Genomic DNA, 27,938 nt, shown 5'->3' with positions numbered 1-27,938 from the left:
TCCCATATAACAATTTACCATTCATAGAAGTTCATATTGATTTGCATCTACTTTTCTGCTCTATTCAAAGAACAAAAGACATAGAAAAATAGTAAAAACAGCAAGAAATACCACATAACCACATATACCAGATGTGGTATTTCTGGCATTCACTAGGGCAAGAGTGTTGCAGGAGGCTGGAGTTAGGTTAATGATTAAACTGTGGTGTAACAGCTGCACTTGGAGGTTAGATATGATTACTAGAGCTCAAATGAGGCCACAGGAACACCTTAAATTGTTTTAAATGTCTGAAACAGAAAATGATACAAAGTGAATCTAAACAACAAGAAGAGTACATTAGTTAAGATGCCTGATATTTTACGACTATAAAAGATGATCTATGAGGTCTTCCATCAAAATATTCCGCAGCCTTGTTTTGATACAAGACATAGTTTGTTTGAGGAATAAACAGAGATTTCACATGGGACACATGTGGCAATGTGGTCAGAGTTGTGGAGTCAGCCACTGACAAACAGCGTCGCTTCTGGAAGGAAATGATTCAGTCATGTACTGTATTAAATGATTCAGTCGTGTACTGTAATCTATTAAATGTTTGCCACCATCAGCCAGTCAGTTTTGAAATAGAGCTAGGGAGTTTTTTTTTCTAAATTAGTACAGGCTGGTCAGTGGCTGGAGGCTGAGCTGAGGTTTAGTAAAGCCGTTACAATGTTGGGTTTATATCAAAAGATATACTGACTTAGAACCCCTGTATTAGTAAGTGGGACAGTCAATTCCACTGTCATGTTATTCACAATAATTATCAGTTTGCTGTGCAAGGTGTATATTTCTGCTAAAATAAAGGGAACAGAGTGCCCTCGAGTAAAAGGCATGACACTTTATTCCCGTGGATAGGTGGAAGTAGGCCGGCTAGAAAAGGGACGGAGCTACGGTACCCAAATTCTATGACCTGAATGGGAAACTGCATGGCCTCCGTGACTTGGAGAAGCAGATGTGCTCGTTAACCAAGGGGTATAAAATAGGGGCGTAGCAAAGTAATCTGTTCCTTTGAAAATGGTTGGATTTGACCTTGAAGGAATACTGTGTAATGTAAAAAAACGTGAGTGTTTGTCTTGTGTTTGTTAGTGTCTGCTGTAACTGTTGTTTGTCTCTGTCGACTCCCAGTAACACGATCCACAGCTGTAGTGCAAGCCAGCATCAACCCGGACATCACTTTCACTCAAGCATTTCACTGAGAACTGTAAATTGCACCAATAGCATGTAATATCACTTCATTGTCTTGGGTTTGTGTTTTGTGATTAGTGTTGGTGCATGTACAACCTAGACTTTTGGTAGCAGGTCAAACCCGGGGAATACAATTACAAGTGATACACATTTATGGTGTTTGCCTTTGGGCTCTGGACATATTCATTAAACAAAACACTCTTGCACCTGAAAACAATTGTCTGTGTGATCAATCTGCTCTGCACTGCACTCACCTGTATTCACTCAATCCCCTATAAAGGTTTATGACAGTAAAAGCATAGCAAAGTGTGTAAAGCACAGTGAAAGCATGGTAACGCACAGGTAACCAGCATAAAGCCCAGATTATTGTAAATCATATTAGCTGTCAAGACAGTTAAATGACAACACATTTTAAACTATGGTAAACGCAGTGTTGTAGTCGAACAGTTCCAGTACTATTTTCTACAGACAGCTCAGACACCGTTGCTCTGCCACTAACACAGAGACATGGAAAGTAAAGCATTCTGAAAAGATGGAGAAAGAAGTTCAGAATGCAGTAAAATGTGAATTCATATAATAATTCTTGTTTAAGAAATCAATATTTTAGTGGTGTTCTGGTACCTTCAGATTTAGGACTAGATCACTGGGTAAATGTATGGTATAATCGTGGGGAAAACTACAACATCACCATGGGAAACTTTTATAAGGAGATGCTGACTAATATCAGCTGACAAAAATAATGCCTACAGCAAGAATGTTTTATCCTTATGCTAAAATAGCATTTGTAACTAATGTAGCAATCTGTTGTCTGTACCTAGGATTTAGCTTTAGCTGTAAAGATGCATGCTTTCTCCCAGTTTGAAACCAGCTTGCTTTGTCTGTGAAATGAGCAAGCTAAATAAAATTAAAAAGGATGTATTTGTGACACTGATAACTTTTCACTTTACCAAAGGTTCATAAAGTTTTTAAAACCATATTGGAATCAACTTTTTAACCTGTAAATTATTTCACCTGTTAAAGCCATACTTAAGGATTGGAAATAGACATTAAATCTTAATCCGCACAACAGGACTTTTGCAGGCAGGCCTGTCAAAGGTCAGGGATAACCATAAACCCTGCGAAAACATGAACAACACAAGGGGCTAAGCCTCTTACCCACATTACACAGCCATCTGATTATTTAGGCTTTTTTTTTCAACTTTTTTTTCTACCTTACTTTATGGTTGGGCTTTGTGTTCTGATAAACGAACATCTGCAACCAATGCAGCCCATTAACTCTCCAATACCTCTCAGAATAAAGAACCAAGCGTATTTTAATGATTCCCTGAAGTCAGATGCCTGGTTTGAATTTAGACCTGGGGTCAGAAAGACCACCCCCTCCCACCCCACCCCCAAGCTCTTTTCCCAACAAAACTTAGGCAAGGTCATCCGCTGGTGAGAGGTAGGCCAAGTGGTCAGCGGTTCTGTGGACACCTCAAGTTTTTTTTGCACCTGTCAGTGGTGTTCCATAACTCCTCCATTGCTTCCTACAATCTGACAGAAGTAGTTAAACACACTGGTAACAAAACTGTAACTATAATTGTATCCTAATTCATCAGCCATATACATATCATTTACACATTTCTTGTCAGCAAAATACAAATGTAAAAACAGTGAGGCCCCAACTAAAAGATTATCAACTAGTAAACAATATCCTCGAATGTGTATATTACAGGACAGCTGAGTTTAATGACAATTAACTTGTTTTGTCAACATGGAAATATACCAGGGAACGCACTTATTATATGAAACAATTTATTTCTGTTTTTTGACTGCAAAAAAATGTCTTTTTATATAAATATAAAAAAAGGGTGTGACATGCTTGGGATTTGAAACAATAACCTTCTGTTTGCAAGCATGTTGTGTTGTGTTATACTGTCACTGCTACACAATTAGTTAAGACAAGCAGTATTTTGAAAGATGAAGTCAGCCATCTGAGAATTCTTGGGACCTTGTTATATTCCAGAGATTTTTTGAGTCATCATTCATCTTTATCATCATCATCACCACCATCACCATCATTCTGAGATTCTGATCTTGATCTCTGAAAAATGTTGGTTTCCTGTTAGTAATGAGTAACTCATTGTGGTCTGAACTGGCACAAGGAAGTACGGTTCCTCTCGATACTAGTTGATGAGAGTAACGCTATTTGTGGTCCCCACTGGACAAAAAAGAACGGTAATTTTTCTGAAAATTAGCTATTCAGAAGGATAGCCTATACATTTGGTAAAAGTAAAACATTAATAAATATTGAAATAAATGAATACATAAATCAATAAATAGACATCTATTTCTTTATGTCTTGATATTTCTTTCTTTCTTTTTCACTATCATATAAACACTGCCATTTAACACTGTATGAAATGAACATAAATACCCAACAGTTCTTGTTCAATTATATATTAATGAAGATTTTTGTACGTAAAGGTTGTCATGCTTTTATATATTATGCTTTCAAATACATCAAAAATATATAAAATCTATTATAACAACCTGGACAATTGCTTTGCTGCAGGACTTGTTGCCTGTTCAGTTTGTCTTGTTTGTTTTTTTATTATATTCTACATGTAATGTAAGGGGAATGGGTCACACCTTTACTTAGCATGGGAATGGGGAGTGAGTGTTGCTGTTTTTGGGGGTTGCAGAGCATGGATGTGACTGGTTGATGAGCCAGACAGCAGCAGGAGGTTATATAATAAGGGGGTGCATGAGCCTGAGGACTGGAGACAGTCCAGCGCTGAAGTTACATCATTTTTAACACATTCTCATTTTGTTGATCATTAATGAACATTTCCATGTATTTTATATATCTTAACCCTTTCAACAGACTAGGCTACTATTTACATTTTCCCTATCCAAATGACAATACATTGCCTCAGTATAGGTTGAACAATTTTGCTATTCCCATAATGTGTGTGTGTGTGTTGTAAGTGAAAAAATAAGTGACATGTGAAAGAAAAACACATTTGAAATGTGAAAAAAAAAACAGTCCAGCACAAGAAAAACTGTAAAACCAATGGGGGCCAAGGTTGCCCCAATGGTTTCTTGAAACTTGGCTTATGTTCTTGATATCTCCACTTTAAATGGCTGGGCACTTTTGATAACTTGTCGTTTTGATAGTGATGTTTTTGTGTCACTAACCTTTTACAGGAATTACCATCTGCTTTACACTCCAGGTTCATAAGGTAAAAGCCTTCGGAAACATGATACACATGCACATTTGAGAAAATTACTCGTGTAAATCAGGTCTGTGGCCGACAAAAACAGCCAAAGAGAAGGGGAATCTTATTTACTCGTGCAAATGACGAAACACATGGTAAAATCCATGCCCAGTTTCGCATAGAAACCCGCATTTCACGTGTAAATGTTAATGAGCGTGTTTATCCTTAACTATAACTATTGCAAGGGAGCAAGTCAGTTGTTACTGTGGATTCCAAGGTGGCAGAAAGTAATGGCTGATGGATGATTTTATGGTTAGCAGTGGTGTAGTTCATCTTAATGATAATGCAGGCGGCTTTTATTATTGTTTTTTGCTATGTCTGGTCTGTCATATTGTATATCTCTTGTGGGATTACAATTCTTATAAAACCATTTACCATGAACTAACTGCATTTTGCCCTTGTTGTAATATCCTTGCTGTAAAACTATGCTAAAATTAAACAATGAGCTGCTTAAATGTGTAACTGAATTAATTCCTGTCCTTTTTTTGATCCCAGCTATGTCCAAAGACAACGCGTGTCTGCCCTCCACGTTAATAAATATAGTTGGTGAACTGGATGTCATGAGCCAGCTTGATCGTCCAAAACAGCACAACAAAATCTAACAAGTTGTTGATGCCCTCTCAGAACTGACCAAATAAAATTGCTTTATTTGTGCTTTATTTGTTTATTATTCATTATTCATCATATTTGTTCATTATCATTTAATACAACAGCAAATCCAACACAATACAAAACGTCTCCGCCAGTTTGCAATACCTGTTGTTCAGTTTAATTTTATGCCTCAAGTTAATTTTTAATTTATGAGTCGTAAGAAACAATAGTTGAAACAGTATTCACTACTAACAACATGACACCCCACTAATGACACATTAAAAACTAATTGGGCAAGAGCAGCAAAACACATTATTAACCAACCAGGCACAAGGTAATTTGCTTTATTACAACAGCTTAGATTCACTCGTGTACCAGTTCTCTGTGCATGAAAACTACATTTTCACAGAATTTCTCTAGTAATCTTCAAAACTTAAATAATTTACATATCAACCCCCACCTTTCCCATTCATTTGCATGACATTGGGTGAAAAGCCCGGCTTACTCGAGTGAAATAAACTGAGTGAAAGGAAACCAAAAAAAAGCATGTTACACAAGACATTTTTCTCGTGTAAATGTCTTGAGTTTAAAAAAAAAAAAAAAAAAACTTCCAAGGAAACCCCATGATTGTAACTATGCATAATAACATTGTAATTATGTGTAAATATCCATATATTTATTAAGTAACTACTATATAATTACACAGTATTTAGAGACGCGTAATGTCAATTGTTACCAGCACATCTTATGGCAGGCCAATTTATCTACCAAATCCCTCCTGGGAAACCATCTTGTTTCCAGTCCTACAGATTTCACATCTTCCTTTCTCTCTCTCAATCTCCCTGTTGGAGCACATTAAACCGATACAATGGATAGAAGGGATCTGGTTTCACTTTGATGGTCTCTAAGTCATCAAGCTTTATTTCAGATTTAAGATCTGAAACAGGCCACCGGCCTTTGCCAACATGGCTGCTGCAGGCTGCACCACGTTTCCTGGAACTGTTTCAATACTGTCGCTGAAAAACAGACGCCCTTCCTTGTCCAAAAAAGAAAGAAAGAACAAAAAACAGCAGCTGATGAGGAATGAGGTACAATTCTATAAAGTTTTTGGGGTTTATTAGCTTTTCTTTGAATGCCTTTGTTACAAAAATTCACATATTATTGCTCCTAAAAGGAGATTCGTTATCCATAATTGTATAATAATTTGTGTGTTATCTTACCACGCTGCAGCAATATTTGTTCCAATACCATTGTCACATTGCCACAAAATGTAATTTTAACATCTAGCCAAATGCCAGAGTTTTTGTTTTATCTGTTGGGTTCTATGCTCCAGTTTACTATTGTTCTTGAGCGAATAGTCAAAGTACCCAAACAAGACTGCCTTTGTTCTTTCACTCCTCAGTGCTAATGTATTTTCCTGAAGCCTTGTCTGGTAATGTATTTAACTAAGTGTGAAGTAGTTTTCACACTCTGCACTTGACTACTAAGGTGGTGAAGTTAGTGGACGATGCTGACCCAATCAAGTTACAGTCAGGATAAAGCTGATGAGGAGTGCTGCAGGGTCTGTGAAAAGTTGATGAAGAGCACTGCAGGGTCTGTGAAAAGCTGATGAAGAGTGCTGCAGGGTCTGTGAAAAGTTGATGAAGAGCACTGCAGGGTCTGTGAAAAGCTGATGAAGAGTGCTGCAGGGTCTGTGAAAAGTTGATGAAGAGCACTGCAGGGTCTGTGAAAAGCTGATGAAGAGTGCTGCAGGGTCTGTGAAAAGTTGATGAAGAGCACTGCAGGGTCTGTGAAAAGCTGATGAAGAGTGCTGCAGGGTCTGTGAAAAGTTGATGAAGAGCACTGCAGGGTCTGTGAAAAGCTGATGAAGAGTGCTGCAGGGTCTGTGAAAAGTTGATGAAGAGCACTGCAGGGTCTGTGAAAAGCTGATGAAGAGTGCTGCAGGGTCTGTGAAAAGTTGATGAAGAGCACTGCAGGGTCTGTGAAAAGCTGATGAAGAGTGCTGCAGGGTCTGTGAAAAGTTGATGAAGAGCACTGCAGGGTCTGTGAAAAGCTGATGAAGAGTGCTGCAGGGTCTGTGAAAGGACTGCAGGGTGTGTGAACAGCCTTTTCGACAACTTCTGCCGACGGCCCAGACACTGATCGAGATGCTGCACGGACTGCCCAGAAGCTTTTCGACTAGTTCTCACGGGGCCCCAGACAAGCTGATGAAGACTTCTACGATGTCTGTGAGAAGCTCGCAGGGTGTGTGAAAAGCTGTTGAAGAGTGCTGCAGGGTTTGTCAAAAGCTGATGAAGAGTGCTGCAGGGTTTGTCAAAAGCTGATGAAGAGTGCTGTCGGGTACTTCTGTGACACCTGATAAAGAGTGCTTGCCGGGTCTATTGAAAAGCTGAAAGAGTGGCCCAGACAGGGGTCTGTGACGTCCCTGCAACTTGTGTGAAAAGCTTCTCGCGACGTCTGCAGAGGTTTTCAAAAGCTTCTGAAGACACCTGTGGGGTCTGTGAAAAGCTGATAAAGAGTGCTGCCTGGTCTCGTGAAAAGCTGACACTTTTCGACAACTTGAAGAGGCGCTCGCACGGTCCCAGAACTGCAGGGTCTGTGAAAAGCTGATGAAGAGTGCTGCAGGGTCTGTGAAAAGTTGATGAAGAGCACTGCAGGGTCTGTGAAAAGCTGATGAAGAGTGCTGCAGGGTCTGTGAAAAGTTGATGAAGAGCACTGCAGGGTCTGTGAAAAGCTGATGAAGAGTGCTGCAGGGTCTGTGAAAAGTTGGGACCACTCTCCTGCTTTATTTTGTTTTTCACCTGAGCATAGTATTTATCGTTTGGCATAGGTGTTTTTTAGCTTTGTGTAATTCAAAAAAACAAATAATGTTTAATATGATTAAGTGATTATTGCATCCTTTATATGTAATCCATATGGGTCACAATTATGTGACACTGGACATACCAACACTTTCCATAAAGTGTTATAAATAAGTCATTGTTAAGTCATGAACCCCCCCCCCCCCCCCCCCCCTAAAAAAACAGCTTGTGGAAGGGTGTCCCCCCCAAAAAAAAATAACAGCTTGTGGAAGGGTGTGGGTATTCGCTGACACGGGAGACAGAAGGTTGTAATTGAAACATCTCTTTGGTACCCAGTTTAATTTTTCATTTTTGTTTCTTTCCTTATCTGTCAGATGGCGCTGGTTCTACTATTCCCCATACCAGCGATGGTAAAGGGGGTGCACTTGGTTGATCCAGCACACGCAGGTGCTTAAAAATAATAATAAAAACAAATGGTGAATGAAAAAGGGAAAATAAAACACAGTAATAAAACTACAATCAAAAGATGCTGCTTATGAAGCGTCCCTCAACCTATGCTCGGGTGGCCAAGGTTCTCTCAACTACTATACACGTCCCTGTCTGATCTATAACAGTTATTTTTATTTTGCTTTTATATCGTCTCCCTTCCTCAGCTGTGCTTGCCAGTCTGGTTTGCTATGCTTGCAGTCTGGTTCTCTCGCTCCAGTCGCTGACATTCTTGTCTCGGTTTTATTTACACTGGCACCCGAACCCAGATTTCCCCTGTTATGGCCACCTGAATAAATAACAGAGTGTAGTTCTTATAGGTCGAGCGCCCCCCTAAGGCCTGCCTCTCAACCACTCAGAGAGAGGGAAAGACAATACACCCTCACTGACCTTCCTGTCTCACTGCCATGATTGACAAGAGGAACTGGCAGGATAGTCCATGTGCCATAGTCCATGCGGTCTTTTTGGCGCATCATGTTTTTTAAATGCATTTTTCTCCACTGATGTGGCAGCTAGGCACCTGTGCTTTTTTGACTTTTCCTAAGCATATATATTAAACATCTCAAACCACCAGTAGACCCAGGGTTGCAGAAACTTATGGCAATATAATACGTTATACCCAGAACTGCCGCAGCTGTCATTTTGACTGTCAGTAAAAACTATGGAGCGCCATTTGTGCCAAAACTATCCAGCTGTTAGTTTGTCAATTTTTTTGACAATTTGTCCATAAATTTATCAATTCATACAGTAATTCATAAATGTATTTGTTAATTAATCTAATAATTAATTAATTATTCCTAAGGAAAGAAGTAAGCGGGTTCACCATTTTCTTCAGCCGGATTTTCTGTGATTTGTCATTTTATTGGTTGCTGAGCTCCAGAACAAAGTCATGCCCCAGGGGGAGGGCGTGGTATAGTATGCAGGGCATTGTGGTGATTGAAGTCCTGCACTGATTACAACCTCATAACTAAAAGGAATAGAAAAAAAAAAAAAAAAACATGCATGGTAAAAATAGCCAAAAAATAGTCAAACGGCCAAAGACAATATTTACCCACTAGATGCTTTCAAAACACGCCAAATTTGAAACTGCTGTCTGTAAAAGTAAGCATTTCTGTAATTATTTTTGTATTTCATAATTTATCTTCAATTTCAGACTTGTTTGTATATCTGCTTCAGGGACAAACTTAAAGTTTTTAATAAGGCAATGATATTTTTTTCGAGGCTACTCCTAGAGTACAGACAAGCAGGATGAGGAGACAATTACTTTGAATAATCATATAAATTACTTTGGATAAGGCGTCAGCTAAATGAATTCATAATAATAATAATAATAATAATAATAATAATAATAATAATAATAAGTTCAATCAGGATGGCTAGTACCAGACTTGACACTTGACCATCATGACTTGAGACTTGACTTGAGACTTGGGACTTGACTTGGGACTTTGCTGTTGGGGCTTGGGACTTGATGAAAATGACTTGGTTACAACTCTGCAATAACACTTTAAATTGTGTCTCTAATTACTGTGTATTTACTTAGTAGTTACATAATAAATACACATGTACTTACACATAATTACAATGTTATTACGCATAGTTTCAATGTACTTAATGTGTAAACATTTTTGTGCAATATATAGTACTACACGATTGAATCAGACAAGGGTTTGGTATTAGTTAGGGTTAGGTTTATAGTTAGAGTTTGGAGGATTAGGGTTAGGTTTAGTTAGGGTTAGGTTTGTAGTTAGGGTTTGGGGGGTTAGGGTTAGGTTTAATGTTGCTGCTGCAACTGCTGATGATACTGATGCTCAAAGAAGAAACCATATGGTCAAAGGGAGAGAATATAAAGTTCAAATTGAAGTAGATTTCTAACCCTCTTGATTTCCCAGCTGTTTGGTCTAGCCTGGTCAGAGGGAGCAGCTCACAACTGCATGGGTCAGCTGTGGAGAGGAGTGCTGGATCTGAAAAGATATACCAGACCAGGCAAAGGCAAACATGCTCTGGATCATTAAATTGCTTTAGTTGACCTGCAGACTTCAAACACCCCATTTAAAACCAGAACTTACCACTGTGTTCTCACCTTTATTATTGTTTTGCTATTTATTCCAGTATTTTAAGTGTGTGCGCCTGCTGGGCTGAACACCAGTGCCTGGGGATGTTGGAGATGTAGTTGGAGGTAATATTAAACACACCTGGACACAATATCTGTTATGCTTTCATTGACAAACTCACTTCCAGATGCGGGACAAAGCACTTGCAACGTTTACTGGAGCTGTGAGATCAGGGGGAATTATTTTACTTTACAGGAATAAAGAAGCCAATAACATTTAAAATAAACATATTGCATTTACAGTATACTGCATACAGTCAATGCCAGATTAACGCAGAGGCAGTCTGGGCACGTCACTGGGCAAAGTCATGGAGGGGACAAAATGAAAAGTATTTATTTATTTATTTATTTATTTTTTAAACAGATACAGAATTGTACGCAAACTGGAAGAACTTCACTCACTGACATTTTAATCAATTGGCAAACAATTAGTCAATTTGAAGACAGTCACATTTACACATTTCTGGCAGGGAAGGTTTTTAACTCCTTCCCTGCCAAACAAAACAACAATAATAATAAAACAGTTTTTTCATACAATACATTTTAATAATAATAATAATAATAATAATAATAATAATAATAATAATAAATAATAATAAATAATAAATAAAATATGCTACAAATAATATAGGGGCAGGCGTACCCCTTCACAGTATCATACTGATATATTTGAGGGAAGGAAGCCCTCATTTTATGGTTGCATACCACTCGTATTGCTAAACATACACAGGCATCTGTCATATCTGTGCATCAATAGCTTCTTTTTAACATGAATGTATTGAAGGTAAGTGCCATGACAGAGAATCTTTCAGTTAACTTCTCATTCATTCTCATTTCAATTAAAGTTTCCACTCCTAGCTGGTCAGCTCCAAAGCAGCTGGGGGTGAGTGAGCAAATAAAAAATGGCTTAAACCCAATTCAGGATCCCAGACCCCTTGCATGTTTCTACAAAGGAGTTAAGAACGCCATGGATTGTTTTATTATACAGTATCGGTAAGTGAAATATTCAGCAGTATCCAGCATTTTTACTGTATGTGGTGAATGAATGAGGGTGACCTTTACCCATTTCAGTACCAATGATTAATAGGCTGACTTTCTTTATATTTGGGTAATTGTTTTAGAGGGTAGGTTTTTTTTTTTCCTTTTCTGAAGACATTCTTGCATTAGGTCCCTGTAACATGTCATTACTTTTCTTTGTAGTGGATGGAGCTTGTTATGGATGCAGGTTGAGATGGATATTTAAAGAATCTGTGGGTAACCTTATTTTCTGTGACTGTGTAGGAATGACTGCTATTTGGTAATATATCGTGGCTCGTTTTTGGATAGGTTTTTCAACAGTTACTGTCTGTTAATGACCACACATAGATAGTGACAGTACAATATCTACATTAAATACAGCTGTGTCAGTATTACTTTTAACCAGACAGAGATTTTATTTATTTATTGTTTATAAGAGGACCAGCAAATATTATATGTATCCAATATATAAAAGATAAAAGCCAAGTATTACTGTTTGTAAAAAAAAAAAAAATCAATAATCTATTTAAAGTTCATATGAAACAATCTTGAAAATATTTCATCTAAAAATGTATTTTTTCTTGCTTTATAAATACCTTTTAGAAATTAAGGCAACTAATGAAACTCTTTAATTATGACTTTAAATATGACTTCATAAGGAATAGTCAACACACACTAAGAATTAAGAACGCAACAACTCCACCCACTGTAGGTTCCAAACAGCTCCAATAGTGCCTTCACACTCAGCTTGGAAGTATTAACTATACCTGTGGTCAGTGATCTACCAACTCATCCTACTGTGTCAGGGATTTTCTTTAATAAAAGACTTCAGTGCTATACCATCAAGGCGTAGATCACACACAATCCTAGTAACCTAATAGGAAAACAACACTCCTCAATACAGTATGAAGGCAAAACAAATATGGATAGCTAAAACATTATTTAAACTGAGGAATCTTGAAAGAGTCAAGTTTGTTGTGCCACTGCTGTTCTGGATCTTTTCAGTGTGGTTGAGCACTTTTAATTTCAAGGTCACCTCACAGTTCCACACATTTCTGGCTGTCAGATCAAAGGTCGAGACAACCCCTAGGAGCCAGTGTTTACAGAAGCTTGGTCTGGTGGTGTGGGGTTTCTGCCTGTGTCTACAGAGCAAGTGGTGGGGGGTGGGGTCAGGGGGGCCACTAGGCCAAGTCTTCATTACAACCCGCCCTATTGGCATTGGGTCCAGCCAAGCAGCTCCTGCCAAGCCTGCACCATTAGAAACAGTCATTAAGGTCTGCTCTCACCTAGTAAAAACATTAGGCTTTGCAAGGAGATCAGAGCACAGTTTTCTTTATACTTGCAGCATTTTGGCAAAGGAGTCCCCAGGAATAATAGTACTAGTAAAATAAAAGGACTGTCTGCTCTATACTTTATTATTTTGTTGCATAACCCACCAAACACCCCTGCTCACCTCCCACTCGTATATCTTACCTATTCTCTATTTTTTCTACATGTATTTGGTACCCTCTTTCCTCTTCACCTCTTTTATCTTTTTGCATTTTTATATCTATCTACCAATCCCAGTAGATTATTGTTGTCTTTCTTTTCATCCTTTTATTGTCATTATTTTGTTTTCTTTATATCTAAATAGTTGCTTAATTCTTTCTTTTTTCCCATTTCTTGTTCATTTGCCTTTTCTTCCCCCCTTTTTTTTCTTAGGCAGTTAGCTGTCCAGCACTCCAGTTAATTTTTTTTTTTTCCGCCATTTTTTGTTGTGCTAATGAATCAGAACTAAATGTTTACTAGGCTGCCACCAACCTAGCACTCCAATAAATCTGCCAGAAAATTTGTTTGCCCTCTGAACTGGGCGTCCCTCTAGAGCCTCGTAGAGAGGTCTGTGAAAACAATCAGAAAAACAACGGCAGAAAATCTAATGAGGTTTGCACTGCTCCACTTTCGCTGTAAATTTACAGACCCTGGCTATGTTTCAGAGAGATCTTAAAATGAAAATAATGGCCTGAGCTCCCATTGTAAATATTTTCCTTCTCTGTTGTGATGAGTTTTTGCCCTTTTCACCCAGCTCTTGTTTTTTTTTTTTTTTTTTTTTAAAGGGCTGGATTATTGAATTATTGAAATGCTTTTTTATAAATAGTAACAGCACAGTTTATGACTGCTTTGGGTGCCTAACATACCTGGGGGCCCTGAGAAAGTGGAGCAATCATGTAACCACATTAACTGGCCTGTTAAACGCTGAACTTTTACCAAGATATTCCTGCTTAGCTGCCAGGCTCAGGGGACACTGTGTTTTTATAAAGCCGGGGTCAAGGACCTCGCCTTTGTGACTGAGCCACTGTTCTCTGACGTTTTGTGAATGGAAAAATGCATGACAGAACCAATGTGCCTGCATCCAGGAAAGTGCAATAAAAGGCACTTGAAGGTAAAATAAACTGGCCCCATTGCTGACCCCAATGCTCCCCTTAGGAGTTAAATCCCCACTAGTCCTATAACATTATTAATCATTTTATTTTGGTAACAGTCATCAAATGATCTCAGCGATGTTAAAAGGTGACATAATAACATAGTTGCTGACTGAACGCCTCGCTTTTTTCCCACGCATAAGTCCATAGCTCATGCTTTTTTTTCTTTGTCTCTATACAGTAAACTATTAGAAAATCTGTTTTGAATTTCTGTACGTGAGAGCACAAACTTGAAGTCTTGATAGAATAATTTAAGATTAATGCAATTATCAATACCTCCCACTCCCAAGACCCAACAGTATTTTTTCACACTTATATCGCACTACTGATTAACCACCGTAAATAAACTAATCATGTTGCTGGGTGGAAGACAGTATGCATATACAATCACTACCCCAGTCACTGATGGTGAGACTTGGCAGATGCTCTGGAGGAATGAATGAAATTAAGAGAAACTGATCTCAATAGGAGATGGCTAGTTTCTTTAGGATTTTATAGAAACTGTACAATGCATTTGCTGATTTTGACTTGAGCCATGCAGAAACCACCATGGTTCATTAAGCTAAGTGATGGTTCAGACAGGGAACTCACTTTAACCTGAGATCAAATCACGTAAACATCAAACATATTTTAGGCGCTTCCAATGCCAGAACAAATCTCAAAGTCAAATAGCTGGTAACTTAATTGTCCTTCAATAAACAATATGTCCAATGATCATCAAGGAAAGGATTTATATCTTACCTCAATCCAATACGTCCCTTCTGTGTTCCAGAGTTTGCCTCCTCCTCCCCAGCCTCCATCTGCTTTTTGGCAGCTATCCTTCCCTACAGAGCCTCTTGTCCTATCTGCGAGCTAATTTATGGGCAAGGGTACCTCCAAAGGTGAGGCCAAAGGCCAAATAATTTAGTATAAAATATATATAATGCAGTAGTGTTGTCTAGTCTATGTTTTAATACATAATCTATCGCATGAGTTTCCTGACTGAATTCCAGTTCATATTTTTGATTGAAACCTGCCTGCAAGGGTATCATCTTTAAATAAGAGACTAGGCCTGTGGCGTATATTGCAAGTGACTGATGGGGGTGAGTGGTTATTTAGTCAGACTCAAATGGGATAAATCACGTCTAGCAAAAAAAAAAAACATACTGTGCTGTAATACCAGATGTTTCTTAAAATCGACCAAACCCTCTCACTTAAACACAGCTTTCTTTTTTACTCCTAACCTTTTCCGTCCCAGCAGTTGTAAATTTTTTTTATTCCAGCTACCATGTAAAACTCCTGCCCTCCTCTTCATAAGAATGACCAGAGTTAAGCAGATCAATCTAGTGGTCTACTATTCAAGTTCCTAGGTGCGTCAAAACAATCTACATTCTTCCAACAGTTATATCAAACATCAGGATTTCATGTTAATTGTAAATGTTATATGTTATATACTTTAATACATAAAGACCGTTCCCGAATTAACTATCATCTATATTTAATGTTTTTTTTTTTAACGTGTACTTCAGAAGACTATGGCTACCAATGGGGGCTATAATGTCCAACACACTTCTGCATAAAATATGTAGAAAGGTGATTAAAAATTCATGGATACCGAGTAAACACAACATTTGTCAAATTATAGAAAACCACACTCACAGAAATGTATACAAAATCATAACCATCACAAAGACTTATATAAACTCATAAGTAAAGAAAATTGAGCAAAAAATAAAAGGTCATTCACTTGTTCTCAGTAAATTAGCTGTGTGATTTGGAATACCTTTTCTGCATTATGCATTATTTTGTCTGCAGCGTGAAACATGTTTTACAAAACTTTACCAGGAGGCTACTGTAACATGCCTCACAGGGTCATTTATTATTCCGGTCACATAATATAATGTGATGTTTAGCTTTGGAAAGCCAATTTGTTTTCATATTTCCTGACAGTGTAGAGCAAATTGCACAGGCACAATTTATTATGAAGGAGCAGCGTGTTGAATTGGGATTTTCTATGTCTGCAGAAAGAGAGAAAGAGCTGAATTCATGCATGAATACATGAGGGAGTGTGTACAAGAGAGAGCAGTTGCTGTTTGGCACAGCTATTTTTAGGTGAACCCATACTTTGTCACATTATACTTGTTCTTCACGATGAGGACCACCCATTCCCATTAAGGTAATGGCTAGGGCTGTTTCTATAAGCAGTATACAAGTAATTATTCAGGGGAGACTCGACGACTTCAAGACAACAGGAATTTGTCTTGACTGTAATGCTCTGTACATTTAACAAATTGCGGCCTTCATTTTTAAAGTTTGAATGTGTTGCTTGCCAGCCCAATTTGATTCCCTTGGGATGCTCTTGAGTTTATAAGTGTCCAGCGTCTTGAGTTAAGGTTTAAAATGGTTGTTGCCTGTCACAGACAATGAGTGTTACGTATTATAAATGCATTTCACATCAGAGCGCCTTAATGACCTGTATAGCTGAACCCTTTTTTTATGACAAATATGTAAAATACTGAAAATTTTGCCGACGTTGCACAGTGACTTATAATGAACTCTCTACGTGTATACTGTGATAAGGATGCTGACATGTTTTACCTAGCATTGTTGTAATAACATTGCAACATGAACAGGTGCATGGTTGCATTTGGGAAAAGCTTTGTTTAAATGAGGGACTATCTAATGAACCTGTCTGTTAGCTGTGCAACTGGAGCCTGGCTACTTTAGCACAGAAATCAGATAGCATCTTCGGCTCAGGACCCAGAGATTGGGGTTCAATTCTAAGTCACTATCTAGGGATCACCAAAGACTAAACAAATAGCACTGTGCTGAACACAGGTGCAAGGTATAGTGTTATCAGAGAGATGTTTTCAACCCAGGAACAAAGAATCAATAAACTCATGTATATTTGAGTTTGTGTCTGGAACAACATTATAACTCATGGCAATAAATTGGTAAAGTTTAGATATTTTTCAAAAAGTTCAGCTTCACACACATACAGTTAGGTAGAATATACAAGACAGGCACTCGGTGCGGTGATGGTCAACGATTGACCATCAACGCACCGAGCTATCTCCCAGAGAATTAGATAACTGATCATTATCTGATTTGTGATTAAAGCTAGGAGGTACATCTGTTGTGTCTAATGATAAATGTTTATGCTATAGATGTGTAACTTTTGCATAATGGAATAAATAAATGGAAACTTATTAGCATAGTCATTGGTATTGTGTGCGCTCATTTGCAGACATCAAATTAAATTACTTTCCATATCATGTTAAAGGTTTTTAATGTCCATCCTCCTAAATGTTCCTTAGGGCTTTTCCATAATAATAATCTGCATTGAACACATATCAGTACATGTATAAATGGTAGGGGTCTGCAATGAGAGCACTTTGCAGAAGGATTACTCCTGTTTCCTGAGTCAAAGTACTCTGATACTGTGTAATTACTCTTAAAAATATATTATCATTTTAAACACAATAGGGTGGTATAGCATTCCTTGCAACTGACAAAGTATTAAAATGCAAAGAATTATAATGTGTAACAAGTTCCAATGTAGGATGACTGAGGAGGAACATTTCTTCTCATTTTTCCCCCCCAAAATTTGTTTTTGCAATCGTAACTGATGCTCCATCCTCAACGAGTAAATGACATATTGTTAACACTTTACATGAAGTGTCTCTAATAACTGTGTTTTTACATAGTAGCTGCACAGTAAACACATGTGTACTTACACATAATTGCAATGTTATTATGCATAGTTACAATGTATATAACATGTCAATCTTTTTGTATGATATATGTAAGTACTCAATTGTGTAAGAAAAGACTTATGGTTAGGGGTTAGAGTTATAGTTAGGGTTCGGTTTAGAGCTGTGTTTAGGGATAGAGATAGGGATAGGGTTAGGGTGATACCATGCAAAACAATGTACACATTAAGTACATTGTAACTATGCATAATAACATAGTTATTATTTGTAAGTACACATTTACTAAGTACCTACTATGTAAATACACAATAATTAATGTAAAATGAATGTAAAATTTTAGCAAAATATTTAGCAACGGTCCATTTTCGGTTATCCAGATTGAACTTAGTTTAGTATGTTTTGGGATTCAGGCTTCTTCTCCATGCACACTGGATATTTAGCCTTTTGTGGATTATTAAATGTTTTATTTTTTTTTTTGCATAGCCTCTTAAAGCTTTGTCTCATATTCTGTTGGAGTTTAGGAGATTAGATTCAGTTCAACAGGGATTTCCAGGAGACACCAAAGGGTTAAAACTCACTTTACAAAAACGGAAGCTGTTTAATAAAAAAAAAAAAAAAGAATGAAGATTGAAAGCAGAAAAATAAGAATTACCACCCACTTCAACACACACAAACTCCCCTTGCCTCACAGTAGCACTAAACTCACACCACAGGCCTTTGGTCTCTTGACCAGAGGATAAATAAACATGCACTGATACCAACTAGGGACTTATACACCAGCGAAAAAATAGGCAGGACATTTTATTACAGAAGCAATTAAACAGAAGTTGGGGAAGGGGGTGAGGTGAAAAAGTCAATGCATTCCCCCTGAGACTCATATAACCCTTAATGGCCTACCTACAGTTGCTGTTTCCCACTGCTTTCCACAAAGAGAACCATGTTGTTGGAACGGTTCATAGAGGATTAACATATTTTACACAGCTGAGATCACTGCCACAGTTGTAAAGGTATTCTAAATAAACTGATCCAATGCATCCTGCTTAACTGTGAGCTGGAAATTAGGGAGGAAAAGACCAGAAGGCTGGATTCGCGAGTTCTCACACATTTTTATACATAATTTTATAATATACATTATTACATGGATGAATGAAAGAATAATAACAGTATCTTTTGCGATTCAGTGCCTTTTAAACCTGTTTTACTCTGAAAAAAATATTTTAAACATTGTGTGTAAAAAAACCAAAAAAAACAGCGCATGTGAAAATAAATTGGACCTGACGCATCTGACAAGTGCTGAATAAATGACTGCTAAGGGTTAAACCTGATTTAATCTAAAAAAAAAACCTGAACTAGGGATGGGGCTTGACTGGAGATGCAGTACTGATGTTGTTTTGCCATGCAATGCATTTTAAACCTGTTTTACTCTGAAAATAAAATATTTTAAACATTGTGTGTAAAATAAACAACGCCTGTGAAAATAAATTGGACTGATGCGCATGACAAGCTGTTTATTTTACACACACTGTTTAATTTTTTTTTTTCAAAGTAAAACAGGTTTAAAATGCTTTGAATGGCAAAACAACATCAGTACTGCATCTCCAGCCAATACCCACCCCTTGTTCGCTTTATTTTTCACATACCTCTTTATAGAGTGCATACTGATAAATGCTCTCCTGATCACTCGTTTTATCACCAAACTCCTCAATAATGCGATCCAAGTAATTATTTTATTACTATAACATCTCAAAAAGCTTTGCAAATGTCTGTGATATTCTTAAAGAGCTGGATGCGGAAGCAGCTATCTCCTTTGTTTGTGTCCATCTTATCTCTGTGGTGCAGCTAAGTCTATTATTCACACGCCCCCTTTTCTATCGGCTTCATTCTGCTCCTATCGGTCTCCCTCTGCCATTGAATGGTTTTTTCAGCTTTTTCCGGAGAAAAAACGACTAGAGACCTGTGCTTTACGTCTTTTTGATGATGTCAGACAGGGTCCAACATCGGAGTGGAAAGGGAAACTCATAATATCGGACCTGTCCAACATAGGACTGCAAAGGGTTAAATACCGTGATGGCGTTTGAAAATCAGAATCGCAAAAATAAAAAAAAAGTTATAAGCACTTCTACCTAAAACCATCAAAAGTAGTCATTGTAACGGCATGGTACAATACATGCTTTTATTGTCAATTTAACTTGCAATATAAAATAAATATAATGCTATTTTTATATGTATACAAGCCAGTTTGTTATCTCTACCCCGTTGAGTTTAGAGCAGTATGTATTTGAATAAAATTTTACTTTTGAAGTCTAGATATTTGTTATCTAAATCTCTATTGTAATTCTATCAACTCCTTGGAGCACTGCCGTCTGGCTTTCTATGTGAGCATATAGTCTGCTGTCTTATAATATTACTATTACAAGAATTTTTCGAGAAATCTTGATATTTTTGCGTTTTGATTTGAGAGCAACTACAGGTGTATTTGCCTTCGCATCAGAAATTAGGAATGACTTCATTGAAAACAACATAATTTGTTTCAACCTAAACATAAGACATTACACGGAGAAGCAGCTGTTTCCGACAAAAGCATTGTGTCACTGGATACAATACACGTCAAAATAAACCTGTCAAATCTGGGATCAAGTTTTGGCTGGCAGTGGAACCTAGCTGTGCAAAGATGAAACTTGCCCAGCTGGTCAGAGACTGGGTGACAATGTGATACTTAGGCTGATGTAACCGTGCTTAGGAAAAGGAATGAATGTTACCAATGACAATTTTCTTATTTCACTGTAATAAGCAATACAGTTGAAGAAAAAAAAAAACAGCCTGGTTGGAACAGTAAACAAAGCGAAAAGTCAGTTTCCATTATCTGTGCAAAACTTAATACTTTGTGAAAGTAATCACCGGTGTCCAGTTGCTGTATTTTACAATGTACTGGACATGGCAGCCGTCAATTCCTTTGTTTTGCACAATGAATGCACCAGGGAAAATATCATCTTATGATGCTAGCCACAGAGCTTTGGCAGAAACGTTTCGCTCAGAAAACTGAAAAGCGGCAGAGAAACGCAGCTCAACCTAGATACAGTGCGCATCAAGTGACACACGCAACAGAAAACAATGCCAGGGAACTAAATGCAATAAAAATAAAAAACGTCTGATATCTGTGCCCAGTGTGAAAGAGCAGTATGTGGTAAATGCACATGACAAGTTGATAAGCTGTGTAGATTGTACTAATATGGGGGCAATTTCCCTGAATGCGCATTCCCGTTACACAATGTGAACAGAGTTATTTTCTTTTTCATAAATAATTATTTAGATTTTACAATTCTGAATGTAGGCCTAAATATAACCAGTTTACAGCTGGTTACACAATGTTTTCTTTTGAAACGTTTATTTTATTATAGTTTTTCATTTTTTGAAGTTGTGCTATGCAGTAGGCTAATGTGAAAAAAAGCCTTTTATGTTATTTTTGTAAATAATTACTTTGTTTTTACAATTTTGTATGTACATATAGCAGTTTACATCTGTTTACACAATATCCTCTTTTGAAATACTTATTTTATTATAGTTTTTCATTTTTTTACGTCATGCATTATATGCGCAATTTCTAAAAAAAACAACTTTTATGTTATTTTTGTAAATAATTACTTTGTGTTTACAATGTTGTATATACATATAGCAGTTTATACCTGTTTATACCATATTTTCTCTTGAAATTTTTATTTTATTACAGTTTTTCATTTTAGTTTCTTTTATTATAGTTTTGCATTATATGCACAAATTAAAAAAAATAAAGCCTTATGTTTATTTCTTCATTTAAATATGGTGTTTCTGCTATGCAAATATTAGCTGTGATGTTCATAAATAAAGCTTTTGAGTTGTATCTGATAGTTTGTGTTTCATTTTCATATCAAAGCTGTTTAAAATGTACCCGTCAAAATAACTACTGCCGTCGGTTCTGGGTAGTAGCATAAACTCCTGGCGGTTCTAGTGTTAAGTCATCATCCAAGAAGGAAAGCAATGTGGCAACCGCGGATTGGAGGAAAAACAGCTGCACACGCTAACCAAGAGGGCGTGGCTGAAGGTACAAATAGGGGACGTAGCTAGGTGATCTGTTCCTTTGTTTATGGTTAAGAGTAACACTGAAGGACGAAAGTAAAATAACCGTGAGTGTTTACTGTTTGTTTGTTTTGTCAAGTCTAATTGTACTGTGTGTTATTTATTAGATGGCTAACATGATCCGGAGCTGTCGCTATAGGCAGGTACAAATACTGGACAACACTTCACCACTGTGCACTAGTAAAATGCATTTCACCATGAGCACTACAGCACTCACTCTGGACTTGTGACCATGTCTGTGTTCTGTGTGTGTTTATATACTGTGTTTATTATTTCGGGACTGAATCCTGTGTTATTTACATGTAACTGCATTATGGCATACATGGCAAACATTGGTTTGACCCACAGTCCATACCTGCCAACAGTCCCCTATGTGGTCGGGACAGTCACGGTTTCTTGGCAAATGTCTTGCGTATCAATGCATAGGAAGAATCTCCCTTTGTTTACTAATAGGAAAAAAAAGCATTTATTTTGCACAGTAGAGTTAGTGAAAACCACACGCTGGGCTCTTCTTGTGGCTAAAACATCTGCTGATCACTAACTTATACAAAGGTAAGAGTGCTTCATTATGTCTATTTTTACTGTCATGATGATCGTGTCGTGTTGAGTTCGGGGATACATCGTTTATATGATGAGTGTTTTTTGCATATGCCCCCCCCACCCCCCACCCCCCCCCCCTCCAAAAGACGAGCGTTCTCGGACGAGCGTCCCGCTGAACTGTTTCCAAATGTTGGCAGTCCTCCATTATTATTCACTGTTGTAATCAGACTTTGGATTATAATTAAATTACCATTTCAAACAGACTTTGCCCACCTATGTGATTTAGCAACCGTGTTTTTGTGCCCACTCGGCAAGTTACCATCAGCACTAGTCATGGTCAACTATAAATACCAGTGAAACTACCAGGGAAGCAGGCAAAGAAAAGGGAGAAAAAAAGAGAAATAAAAACAAATATGGAGTATGGACTGGATTAATGTGCTACTTTATAAAGTGATTTTGTAACAATTATAAGTTAATAAGGGCATCTGCTGAATAAGGGCATCTGCTAATAAATAAATAAATAAATAAATAAATAACAATAATAATAATGATTTCTACATGGCCAGACAAAGAGTGAAGGAGGAGACATCCCCAAATATTTAAAAGTCATCTGTCTTTTCTGAGCCAGTCTGACACACAATGTATTCAGCAATTTCACCTCAACAGACAAACAATCATTGACATGTGCCAACTGCTTCAGGCTGACCTGGAAGGAGACATACAGAGAACACACTGTTTTCCTGTAGCATTAAGGTACGTGCACCAACACAGAATACACACTTCTATGTAAATCTCAAGAGTACCTATTCTGTCAATGTGCAAGTTATCTGTGATGCAAACAACTACATCTCAAATGTGTATGAAAACTATTGTTGCTCCACTCATGACTTCTTTATCCTCGTTAATTCACAGGTGGCAGCTGTGTTTCAGTGGTATGACAGTCTGAGACGCTGGCTGATAGGGGACAACGGGTACCTACTGAAACTATGGCTATTGACACGGCTGCTCAACCCCATGACCCCTGCCGAAGGTATAATCGTACCTTTAAATATGCTTGTACTGTAATTGAGCAAACATCTTGAATCCATAAAATTTGATTCCGATGTTTGGATGTCTGTGGCGGAAAATTATGGTAAACTCCTCAGAAGGTTAGCAATACAATCCTGCCTTGCTGTGTTATACACTACATAACTGTCCATAATGGATGTTGAACTTACAGAGGAAATATTACAGGTTTTGAGGGAAGCAGACACTAAACTTGGAGGTTGCAGATGCTGCAAGTGCCAGGCAGGCCAGGCAAAGCCACAGGGGTTCACAGGTACGCATGCGGACCAAGCAAAAATTCAGGCTTGATATTATTATATAAGACACAAATGTGTACCAGCAAGAGAAACAGAAAAAAAAAAAATTTATGTAACTTCATTTTGCTTATAGACTACTTTTTTTTAATTTCATAAGTATTTGCTGCTGCCGTTGCCTCCCCTCCCTCCACAAACTGCATATATATATATATATATATATATATATATAGAGAGAGAGAGAGAGAGAGAGAGAGAGAGAGAGAGAGAGAGAGAGAGAGAGAGAGAGAGAGAGAGCCTTGCTTGAGGCGCTTGTGTCTTTGTTCTTTTTTTTTTGGTTTCAAAATTCACTATAACAGACGCACAGGTCCTCTTAAAGGGAATGTTGAATCCTTATTGATTGCAACTTTACTCCCCCCACTGTGCTTGATTGGCTGGGCACATGATTTGCTATTTTATGTGCGTTAGCCCACGCATGAGACCTGACTTCTAAATCACGTTTTTGTGTGCTATTGTAGCGCTTTGCAAGTACAGTCATTTTTGCTTTAGCGATAGCGGCTGCCCAGAGTGGGCATATTCATGCTCGTATACAGTCATTCTATTTAGGCAGGAAAGGGTTAAAAGGAGGACAATCCAGTCAAACTTGGACATACTGTATTGTATGTCCAGACTACTATTCTGTATCTTATAGCATTCAACCAGTGTCCCAGCCCACTGTTGATGTTACTGTGCTTGTTGAAGGATTTTTAGTTTTAGCTTGCTTGGCTCATATTCAATTAAGTCTTCAATGTCCTTACCTCTTTATCACTGAGGTAAAGTCTTAAGATCTCTGTTGCAAACATAACTTCTAATAACGGCAGTTCTCTTATCCAAAAGACACCTCTTCCAGATGCATACAGGTGCATTGCATTTCCAGGATGAGGTTGTGATTATGTGCAATACTCTCTCTCTCTCTCTCTCTCTCTCTCTCTCTCTCTCTCTCTCTCTCTCTCTCTCTCTCTCTCTCTCTCTCTCTCTCTCTCCCCCTTGCTGATTTCCAGAGGAGGCCAAGTGCTGAGCTGAGTGATCTGAGTGTGGAATGGATTAGTCTCAGAGCATTCTCTCTCTCTGCCAGCGATCCGGTCATGAACCTGAAATCCTGGACCTTTAGTAACCGACTGTTGAAAAAAATAAAATAAATTGATGAGTCTTTCAATTTTACATCCGTTCTGCATAGGTGTCAAAGGAAACAGAGCAGATGACTGATATTCATGATCAACATGTAAAGAAGACCTTCTGAGGTTTTAATCAGGATCAGACAGGGCAAAGAAGGGGATCTGGATTGCAGGCAGTCCATTATGTGCAATGCACGATACTTTTATAGGCATACATGGCCATAAATAGACCATCTGAGTCACTCATATTAAATTATTGTGAGGTGTCTCTTTTAGGTGAAATATGCCAGCTCAACAGACAAACTCCAAGTGCTGAACACCTTTACAATGGTATAGCCTGCCCAACTCGGCCAAGCTCGATCTCTTTCTGACCTCAATGGCCTGTCTATACCATGCCAGTGTAGGGTCTAAAAGTTTCTGTCTTTAAGGAGCACATGCTAATTGCATTTCTTTTGTTGTATGCTATGATTTTCTAAGTTAAATTCTATTCTTTGAAAAATAAACAGTTTCACTGCCACATTGTTTAAACAAAATGATTTTACTTCAAGTTCACAAACCATTCAATAAGATATTCCATCTACCATTACATTAAACCCCCGGAGTGCTTTGTTTTTGTTTACAAAAACAAAACAAAACAAAAAACAACTCACATTGCAAAGTTTTAGATCAGATGTCATCAGATGTGACTGTCCTGGACAAAGATATAGTTTGACTCATCTCTTCTTGATTTTTCTCTGTTTAGTGTCACTTTTAGTTCCCAGAACACCTGGAAAGGTGGTAATAACCCAGTCAGACTCAAGCAGAGCTTTGGAATACCCCCTGTCCTGTGTAATAAACAAAGATCTTCTGGCTGCTGAAACAAGCCTATCACTATTGTCATCTGTAGGACTGATCCCCTCCATCTGACCTAATAAATCATCCCATTCTCATAGAGAAGCTTAAGCTCTGGGTGGGTCAGGAGGAATCATTTACAATGGTTCTCATCGGGTTTATTTATCTGCACATGGAATGCAATAATGAATAATAAGGGTTTTAAAAGGTTCAAGGGGTTTAACCATTTGTCTGCCGCAGGGTTTTGTTTTAGGCTCATATAGTCCTTTTCTCTCCAATACAAAATTCTGCTATGCCATATTTCCACTGCAATTTCGCACTTCACCTTACTGTAAAAATGTAATGCTACTTCTGTTACTGTATTTAGTGATGTTATTTTGTGAATTATTATAGAGTTATAGGATGGCAGTGTAGAAATTTGTTGCTGTTTAGATCGCTATAATAATCCCCACTATCTTAGGAGTGTACATCCCTGTGCAACCCAAGATTTTCCTAAGAACATAAGAAAAATTACGAATGAGAGGAAGCCATTCATTTCATCAATATCTGCCCGGTTCCTAGTAGCTGACTGATCTCAAAAAGTCAATTCTAATGGATCCAAATGATTCAGCCTCAACAACATGGCTATGTAACCCACTCAATACCAATCTTTGTATAAAGAAGTGTCTTCTATCCTCTGTTCTAAGTCTACCCAAACTTAATTTGCAAGTACAGTTGCACATAGTAATTATTGGCATGCATTAATACTGTTAGGGCTCATTCTCACATGCATTCTAGAACCGTGGGTTAAGGGGAACTGCCAGTATCCCTTTGACAGATCAAGAGTGGAGATAAACCTAGCCTTTTCCAGTATATTAAGAAGTTCGTAGACCCAAGGCATGGGATAGGCATTGAACTTGGCGTTAGCATTTACCTTACGGAAATCAACTCACTCCTGAAAGACTGAATCACCCCAAGTTTGAGCATCAGTCACATCTCTTTGCTAATGCCACTTCGTCTCTGTTGCACTGTAACACCTGGGGGAGAGAGAATGACATATTAAACAGGGTTAGTTCTACTGGGCAAGTCAGAAAATACTATAATTTAACTCAGTTAACTTATGCAGCTCTCATTGCTGATCAGGAAGTAACTCTAGACCAGGGCTTAAATCATCCTCTACTTCGCCTGGGGCTATAAATAAGGCCTCCCTTGCCTGCCAGGGCTTTAATAAATTTACATGATAAATTTCTCTTTCATTATGGCGATCGGGCTTTCTAATTTCATACTTCACCTTTCCTATAGCCCGAATCACTTCATCTGGCCCCTGCCAAATAGTTTTGATTCTGATGAGGGAAGGAGCAGCATTACCTTGTCTCCTGGTCAAAAGGTTCAAATTCGTGCATTTTTGTTGTAATGCTGCTGTTGCCGGTGCTGCGCCGATTTGAGGTCGTTCTGGGCCAACCGACCGACCAAATCTAGACAATCTCTAAATAGGAGCACATGCTGCGCTACATTTTTGAACAAGCCTTTGTGTTTCTTCCACCCCTCTCTCAGCAGATCGAGGATGGCGTGATCAGTCAGGATTCCCTTGGGGATCCCTACTCTATCCATAATCTGCAATACTTCTTTGGCTATCGCAGCTGCACTAGTTGACCGCAATGTAACTGCTTCCGTGTATCACATTGCATAGTCTACCACCACTAATATATGCATTTACCTGGAATTAGAAGGAGGCAAAGGGCCCACTATGTCCATTGTAATGCGTTCAAAGGGGGTGGAAATAATCAGCAGTGAGCCCAAAGGGGCAGGGCGCACTGGACCCGGCGACTGGCAGTCTGGGCACGTGGCTACATATCTCAACACATCATTATAAAGTCTTACCCAATAAAAGTGAGCCAATATTCATTCCCTTGTTTTGTCAGCTCCGAGGTGCTCCACAAAAGGGATATCATGTGCCAACCTCATCACCTATAGCCAACAAGACGGGGGAAATAATAATTGTGTTACAGGCTATCATGTGCCTGTGGCAAGGTTTATCCTATACAGTAATTGCGCTTTGATAATGAAGTGTGGAAATACTATCGCCCCAGCATTTTCAACATCCTTACCTTCAGTAGACTGGACCTGTCCCCAAGTGTGCACTAGTGAGTGGTCGTTGTGTTGGCCCTGCACTATGTCCACACTTGAGTGCCATTTGTACGGTATATTGAGAGGAGCGTGAGTAACATCTGCCCTAGATGGCCCAGTAACCGAGCCCTCTTGGTCACACTGTGTTCCGACCTCCTTTGACTGGCGTTTGTTACCATTGGAGCATTCTTCTACCAAACCCCAGCCTTGTCTCATTAATGCTCCCTCACATTTTCCATCTCTCTTTGTTTTTCTT

This window comes from Polyodon spathula, chromosome 2 (assembly GCF_017654505.1).
Source record: "Polyodon spathula isolate WHYD16114869_AA chromosome 2, ASM1765450v1, whole genome shotgun sequence".
NCBI lineage: Eukaryota > Metazoa > Chordata > Actinopteri > Acipenseriformes > Polyodontidae > Polyodon > Polyodon spathula.
This window is presented reverse-complemented; position numbering follows the sequence as displayed.